General features: G+C 48.0%; 1 protein-coding gene across 7 annotated transcripts in view; it reads right to left on the bottom strand.

Moving 5' to 3' along the window:
• The window catches only part of NEK7 (NIMA related kinase 7), a 103,662-nt gene that overhangs the window by 68,926 nt on the left and 26,463 nt on the right, over positions 1 to 8,273 (bottom strand). The window contains exon 1 of one of the 7 annotated variants that reach the window (XM_011367242.2): positions 3,371 to 3,540. The exons of the other annotated variants lie outside the window; for them this stretch is intronic. The gene's annotated coding sequence lies outside the window, so the exon portion shown is untranslated. Of the gene's footprint in view, positions 1 to 3,370; positions 3,541 to 8,273 lie in introns of those variants that run through there. 7 annotated transcript variants of the gene reach the window in all.

Raw genomic sequence — 8,273 nt, 5'->3', positions numbered from 1 at the left:
TTACACACAGGTTCAAGTTTTCATTTCAACTGAGTAAATATCTGGGAATGGGATTCCTGGGGAATATCAGGGTTTAATAAGTTCAGGATGCGTAAAATAGAGGTCATCAGTTGGTATAAGAAAGAAGCAGATGGAAGCACCTCGGTCGGTCCTGTCCCCACGCGCCCCTCCGCCGAGGCCTCCGCATTCTCCCTGTTCTTGTTGCTCTTGTTTACTACGCTAAGGGCACTATCCCAAAAGGCTGGGGTCACATTTATCTATTGGATTTGTATTTTCGTCAAGTCATCAAGCGAGGGGGAAGGAAATAAGAGAGGATGTCTAATAAAAATTATGGTAAAGCGAGACATGTCGCGAGCCTTTCCGTGCTGGAGGAAAGCAGGCATTCCCTCCTCCCGGCTATTCCGCGAATGAGAAGATGTCTAAAACAGCCTCGACGTACGCTCAAAGGACACAGGTGCCATATCAAGGCCACGACGGGGACAGACGGGAACGGGGCCGCGACAAAAGCGGAGCACAGACGACCCTCAGAGGACTCTTCAAACGGGTAAACAAAAGCTTTTCGGATACGGGATAATTTATGTGAACTTTTTTTCAAGACAATGAAGTGAGGAAAAGTTCATAGCACTTGGCAAACAACTTTTTCTTTGAACTAAATCTTTTGAGAGCTGTTGCTATATATCAGACGTGTTCTCTAAAACGCTGACCAGTTCCCTTTATGTTACATATCGAGAAGGAAGGATTCTCCGTTAGAAGGCAGATGTCCACTGAAATGTCATTTTAAATTAAGGTCATGTGACACTGAAGCATCACTGAAAAGTAATCAAATAAAGGTTGAGATAATCACCACTAATGTTTTTATAACGGTTCCTGCTGACACGTGCTGGTTCGGTTTTACGTGCCCCCTAACGTACCTGATTTGTTAAGAGTCTCAGGTATAAAGGCTTGTGGCACATGACACAATCCTTGATCAGGGGACCACGGACCCAAAATCTATAATAAGCACACACCAGCCAGTAAGCGTTTCCCGTATCTACAGACTCACTGAAATCGGTGTTGTGACCTCACTCACTGTCGCTCACCTCTCAATGAATTCACTCAACACAGACTTTCTATCAAAAGACTTTGATTCTGTCTTACCACTCAGTGCTGAGACTTAAGTCTGAGGCTAAAGTTACACTTTTTAACACAGTTTAAACTGCAAACGCAGTAGGTCAGGTGAATAGGACTCAAAAATGCCAAAATGTGGGTATCTTTAAAAATATTATGCAAAGTAGTTTTTGTTTGAGCAAATCCAAAATCCCATTCCGCACTTGTAAACTAGACAGTAACACACGGCCCTTCCTGTCCTCCAAACTTGATCCCCTCCCTCTCTCCTTCCCCTGGACCCACTGTGACATAACACGGAGGGCAGCCGTGTCGCACAGACAGATTCTCGTTTCCCCTAATGTTTTTAGTTAAACTAATGTTTTTATAACGGTTCCTGCTGACATTTGCTGGTTGAATGCCACCTTCGAGTGCCCCTCGGTTGTGGACACTTGCTGACGCACAGAGTTCTCAGGCGTCTGTCCAGCGCGGGCCTCTGAACCGTCTCCCGGAGCGCGGCCACCAAGCCCGCTCCTGGGGCCCGAGCCGAGCCAGACGCAGGTCCAGGTGTGCAAAACTCATTCCAAGCCCGCCGTGTTTCTTAGTCTCCTCTTCATTATACACGACTCATAATGCAAACGTGTCGATTGTAGCCTTTTTCCCCGGAGCCCCCGCCCTGACCGGGGTCCTTGCAGACGAGGGGGCTTCGCGCAGGTGCAGCGGCGGTCCTGGGAAGGCCGAGCGCGCAGCGTTACCGAGGCGCGACGGCCACCTGCTCCCGACCCCAAACAACACCTTGCGAAGTAACGAGTTTCCACGTGGATCGGCGGGCGGCGCGGTGACTGGCAGGGGCCCGCTAACACCACGGCGGGGCCAGGGCGCTCCCCGGGCACAGAGGCCGGGCCACGGCCTCTTCGGAGTGCCGACGCCCAGGGCAGCTCTGAAACGCTAACAGGGTGATTGATGCCGGGAACACGCAAAGCCTAAGCCGCGGAACGAATGTGGCACGCGGCGCTGCCAGGCCCGGCCCAGTTATTTCTGGTTTGGAAGCAGACGTGGCTCCAGCGCCTCTGACTCTCCGGGCGCAGCCGACGCCGTCAGCGGGCCGGACGCCCGGACATGAATGACTGTGGCGACCTGTCTTCACACATGAAACGCTCAGGCCAAACTCCGCTGTCCTTCTGGTGGCCGCAGAGTTTGTGAAAAGCCTTTGCTGAACAAAGGGCTCCCCGTCTGGTGGCTCTGCACCAGAGTTTGTCTCAAACCAATCTCAGGATGTGCTGCACTTTGAAATAAAGCTTGAATGTCCCCTTCGAGTGCCCCTCGGTTGTGGTCGCGGGGTGGGAAGGCCCCTCCCAGCCTGGACACTCACACGCCTCTGCTGCAGGAACGCCGAGTGTCTCTCCTTGTCACCTTTATCCTCCCAATGGACTATGGACACGGTGAGGTTCCAGAACGGAGAAGGACGGCGATTTTAAAAACCAAGTGAGAACAAGAGAGGGCAGAGAAAAGATGCATATTTTTTTAGCTGTAGCCAATTCCTTAGAATAATAATCACAGAGTGTATAAAAAAACCCTGAAATCACTAATTCCACAAAGCTGGGGTGAGCAAACATTTTCTGTGAAAGGCCAGGTAGTAGAGACTTTAAGCTTCCCCGGCCATACAATCTCTGTCGCGCCCACTTGACTCTGCTACGGCAAAGCAGCCACAGACAACATTATTCCAAGAAAACCTTATCTACGAAAACAAGAAGTGGCTACATTTGGCCACCAGGCATGTTGACACTTCACTGGGTCTCTAAGAGTCTGTTACATTTGTTGTAACTGACTGAAAACTGGCCACGTGTTCCCAGATGACTCCCCTCAAACGGACTAAGTGACAGGTTTGCGCAGGGGATTTCAGTGGTGGCTCCGATGGCGTCGGGGAGGTGGTGGAGAGTGGGTTTCTGGATGTTTTTCACGCATCTTCCGGAAAAGGAAACTTAATGCTAAGGCAATATTTTCATCTGTTTCCTTTGTCTCAAGTAGAACACAAGCACTTTGGGAAATAATATGACTAAGAGCACAGGAAAGAATTATTCATGGCGTTTGGAATGGTTCATTTTGTGTTGATGGGGCTAGGTCGTGGGGCGTCCGGATTATCTGGTTAGGTGTTATTTCTGGCGAGTCTCTGAGGGTGCTTGCGGGTGAGACCAGCCCTGGATGGGCGGGTGGCCCCAGGGCGGGCAGGCATGTCCTATCCACGGAGGGCCTGGACAGAACAGAAAGGTGAGGAGGAGGGACTCACCCCTCTGTGTGACCGCTTCAGCAGGAAGCCCCGGCCTAAGAACTGGTCCACTGCTCCCGCTGGTCCCCCAGCCTGGGGACACGAGGCGGATGACAGCACCAGCCCCCGGGTCTGCAGCTGGCACACGGTGGGTCCTGGGCCTGCTCGGCCTCCACGATCATGTGATCCAGCTGCTTAAAATAAACCTCTTTAGTATGTGCGCACACGCGCCTGTGTAGCTAGATATATAACTAGCTCACAGCTTAAGGTAACCTCGTCTATCGAGAGAGGCATGTGTGTGTTTAGATGTGTACCCCGTTGGCTCTGCTTCTCTGGAGAATCCTGACACATACAGTGTTATATTCTTAAATTAGCATAGCTGTTTATATAGCATACAAATCAAATAATTAAGTAAATACAACATAATAGTCCTCTCTCCTTTTTAATCACCGAAACTTAGGTAAGTTTAACTTTGAAATCAGTTATACTACAAATTCTTTTTTCAATCTGACAACTTCTTAAAATTGATAAAATGCTGTTGCACTGAGTTTATATTTTATACTTTTTTAAAGTTTATCATCTGAGCTTAGCAGCTATTCTGAGTACAATACTAAAAATAATGTAGCCCCACAAGGAATGAACTAAGTAAGTTTAACCTGTTGTTACCAAAAGAAGAAATATTTTGAAACAGAGAATTTGCCTTCATCTTAAAAGCCCTCGATGTTAATCTGAATGTTTAAAGAGACCTATGAATAGGTGACATTTGTTCCCAGGCGAAAAATCTGTATACAGATTGTTCCCTGGAAAGAATTTCCAACCAGGAGTTATAAAATCCCAAAGGAGGATTAATAATGGAAAGTCTGACCATCGTCAGCCTGACGGCCACGACAGTGCCCACAGGCAGCTCCCTTCGGCTGACTGCTCTACTCAGTTAGGCTGCATCCTTACTTCTTACCTTGAAAGATGCAAATACCTACTTTACCTCTAAATTGTGCTTTAAACATAATTAAATTATAAGCTGTTGGTTTATATGGTCGGGGAGTTATTACATCCTAATTAACCAAAAAATAACAAAATTTTCAAATGACATTTTTTCGCTTTCTTCCTATGTGGCACTAAAAACCGTAAACTCTTAACTCAGATTTATATTTAAAATATGCGACAAGCCACATATGAACCGAGCTAAATTTTAACTCTGATGTATTACCTGAGCAAACTGTTAACTTAGGGTTTTGAATTAAGTCTCAGGAGAGTAATAATTTCACTGAAACATCCATTGTCTACAGATATTGTTTGTTATCTACAAATCATTACTTTCTACTCATTCGAGTGCACGTGGTTCAGCGTAACAAAAGAAAACACGGGAGTCCACAGACCTGGGGCCAAGCTCTGGTCCCACCGTGTACACACTCGACCTGCCACGTGTCACCCTCTCTCGGCGTCGGCTTTCTTTTTTTTGCTAAATGGAGATGATGACACTTTCCCGCCCTACTTCAGAGTCGTCAAGATGACTCAATGACAAAATAGCTTCCTTAACCTTGAACCACAAAAGATGGAGAAGTCACTGAAAACCTGTCTTAAAAACAAAACATTTGCCAGAAAACCCGGCTTATCTCAACTGGTGGACACAAGTCCCATTGATGTCAGGACAAAGTTCAAATACAGTTTCACTAAGCAAAAAGCTTCTCTTTTGAGAAAAGAAAAAATGCAGAACGTGGACAGTAACTTCTGAGTAGAAGAAGCACCTCAGAGAGCAGGCGGACGTCCGGGGTCTCCATCAGCGCAACTGCATTCTGGGAACGGCGGCGAAGACATGGGTTTTTGTTGTTTATTGCGGTGACACTGGTCGACGGGAGTCTACAAGTTTTAGGTGCGCAACATCCTGATGCGACATCCGTGTAACGCTGAGCCACGCTCACCACCCCACGCCCAGTTCCCTTCTGTCACCAGAGTTGACCCCCTTTACCTGTTAACCACAAGACTGTTTGCAATACAAATTTTCCTAGCACCTGTCAAAAGTGTCTTGGCACCGGACTTTCCCGGAACTACCGGTAATGTTCTAGTTTGGCTCAGAACGTTCTGTCATTTCATTAATGAAGGTAAGAATTAACCCTGTCGCTACAGTTGCCATGTTTCTTGTGTTGTATGTATCTGTGTTTAAATCTGGTAAAGCAGCTTTAAACACAAACCAAATTTCACTTAAAAATCCTGAAGTCAACCATCAATCACAAATATTCTAGATTTTTGAATGATCTAGAAAGAAAATAAAACATGAGTACATAAGTAGTTAGACTATTTCAAATAGAAAAGATATTCTGAATTTTCCAACAACAGCCACGGAAAAACTCTCTCAGTCAAGCAGGTTGACAGGAAGTTAAGCTGAGCCTATTGACTGAAGAAATAAAACTCAGAAACTTACAGTTTTTTCATGCACTACCGTAAAAAATGGCACTTAGTCATAAAGCCATAAAGTATTAGAAAGAATTCTGAAACCTAAGAGAAACGTTACGTACGTTTATTTATAATGTATTTACCATTTGTGAAGACCGCCCAGTGAATAAAGAGTCACAACCTAGCTAGAATACGGTGAATAATCAATGAATACTGAACAGCAATAGCATTAACACATTTTTTTAAAACTAAAGCCTGGCATGTGTGTATCTCATGGTAAAATTATTTTAAAGAGCGTCATCGTTAACTAGGCACCAAGCTGTTAAACAATCCAGACCCCACCCATACACGCAATGTCCAAGCAAGTCCCTACGCTCCTCGATTCCACGTGAGATGTCCTGTAGAAAAAAAAAGAGGAAAGGAACACATTTTCTTTATGTTTTCATCACATGATCTCTGAGCCAGTCTGGCGTTCTCAATGACATCAGACCGTTACAAATGCTTCCTGGAGGTACAGGCTGTGTTTGCCTGGTTATCGCTGTGTCCCCAGGGCTCGCAATGCGACGGGCACATCATAAGCACTCAGATATTTGCCAAAGGAGGGAGAAAATGAAGCCCAGCAAACCCTGCTTTGTCTTAGAGAACTTAAAAATCAGTGGTTAACTAACCTTAAATGCTGATTGAGAGTAAAAAAAAAAAAAGCAGATATTCGAACCTCGGTCCCGTCAATTAACTGTATCGCACGTGTTTCGGACAGCATTAACTCTGAATGTTTACTTCCTGTAAGTCAGGAGCATTTCAGAGCATAATGTTTAGAAGGCTAATGTGCATAATAATCGAGTCACTGCAATGAAAGGAATCAGCCTAAAATAACGTCCATCACATCATTCTTTTGTTTAAAAACGTCTCATTGCTCTCCTCTGCCTCTAAGTGAGGCCCGATCCGCCCCACAGGAAGGTACTCGAGCCCCTGTCTGAAGCAGGCAGCACCGAGGACAAAGAGGACAAAGATGCGTCCTCCGTCAGGGAGCGCGGAGCCTGGCCGAGAAGTATCTAGAAGCGTCCACCAGAGGCACGGCCACGGAGAACCCAGACAAGACTGAAGCTCCAGGCCACGCGCCGCAAGCTCCGAGGCCTGGCTCTCAGGTCAGCCGTTCAGAGGTGGCTTTTGGGCTGACAAATACCAGTCTGGCAGCTGTCAGGAGGATGAATCAGAACCTCACGTGCCACCGTTTTGCCAGACCGGCCACGTCTGAGCTTTAGAGACCTTCCTCTCGCCCACCCCGATGCTCCCCTCGAGCCCAGCGCCGCTCCCTCTGTTCCCACAGGAAGTCCCGGAGCCCGCTGCCACCACGAGACCCCAGGTTCCCACAGCCACGGTGCACGGCGACACCACACACGCTGGAGGCACCAAGGGCCTTGCGAGACTGTTCACAACACCGTCAGCCAGGGCTGTCCAGTCTCAACACGAAGGCTGTTCTGGATGCCTCCGAACCGCCCGGGGCCACCTGACGCCTCTTCCACGGGACACCTCCACAAGGGTCCGTGAACGACTGCGGCCCACCGGCCGGATCACGTTCTACTGCAACGTTACAGTCACGGGCCCGGCAGCAAAGACACCAACCAGAACACCGCCCGCGCATCTCGACGCGTGATCATTACCCCAGGCTGTTTTAAGAAAGCGGGCACGCTCCCAAGTCCATCGACCGATCGAGCTCGATCCCGATCCCGATCCCGATCCCTCTCCGTCTCCCTCTGTCACACACACGCACATGCACACACACTTATTCCACCCATTCTCTCTCTCTCTCCAGTTCAAAGTCTAAGAAATGAAAACGCCCTTGTCCACTTGTAAGCAGAGGGCAAGGAGGCCTCGTACTTAACACGCAACGAAACAGCAATACCAATCGACCCGGAGTGGCGCGACTGTCATTAATGAGTGTTGCAGAACACCTTGCTAACTGAACGGTGGCCATCGGGTCACACACACCCGATTCTTCCAGGATTTACAGTTCTGCGTCAGAAACGTTCACGCAGCCCCCCACGCAGGAGCTGCCACGACACCTGCCGCCGACACCTGCCGCCACGCTCCCTGCCACCCCCCTCTGGCTGTCTCGCTCCCCTCACTCCACACGCAGGCGTGAGGAAGACCACCGACCCACATTTGGTGGGTTAACACGGCAAATAAAAATAAAGATGAATGAAAAATAAATACAGACATTACAAAATTACACTTTTTACTCGTTTTTTTTGTGTGTGTGTTAAAACAAAACTCTACGTCCTAACAAACGCTGTTTCATCATCTGGCCAAGTTTAACGAGGTCTCTGCTTCGAGTCAAGCTCTTACCCTTTCGCGTGTCATTTTCAAGGCGCTGGTTCGCTCTGTGCTGCTAACTGTTAGTCAGTCTGTGGACCCGTCCACCATGGAACGTTTCGAGCAGTCACCTCTTCCTACGGCACCGCCGAAAGCTAAGGCGTGCAGCCCTCCAGGCTCGGAGTGTGTTTGCCGTGGTTGCTTCTTACTTCTTGGGTGA

This window comes from Pteropus vampyrus, unplaced genomic scaffold (assembly GCF_000151845.1).
Source record: "Pteropus vampyrus isolate Shadow unplaced genomic scaffold, Pvam_2.0 Scaffold131, whole genome shotgun sequence".
Taxonomy (NCBI): domain Eukaryota; kingdom Metazoa; phylum Chordata; class Mammalia; order Chiroptera; family Pteropodidae; genus Pteropus; species Pteropus vampyrus.
Note: the sequence above shows the minus strand (reverse complement) of the source record. Positions and strands in the feature narration are given on the sequence as shown.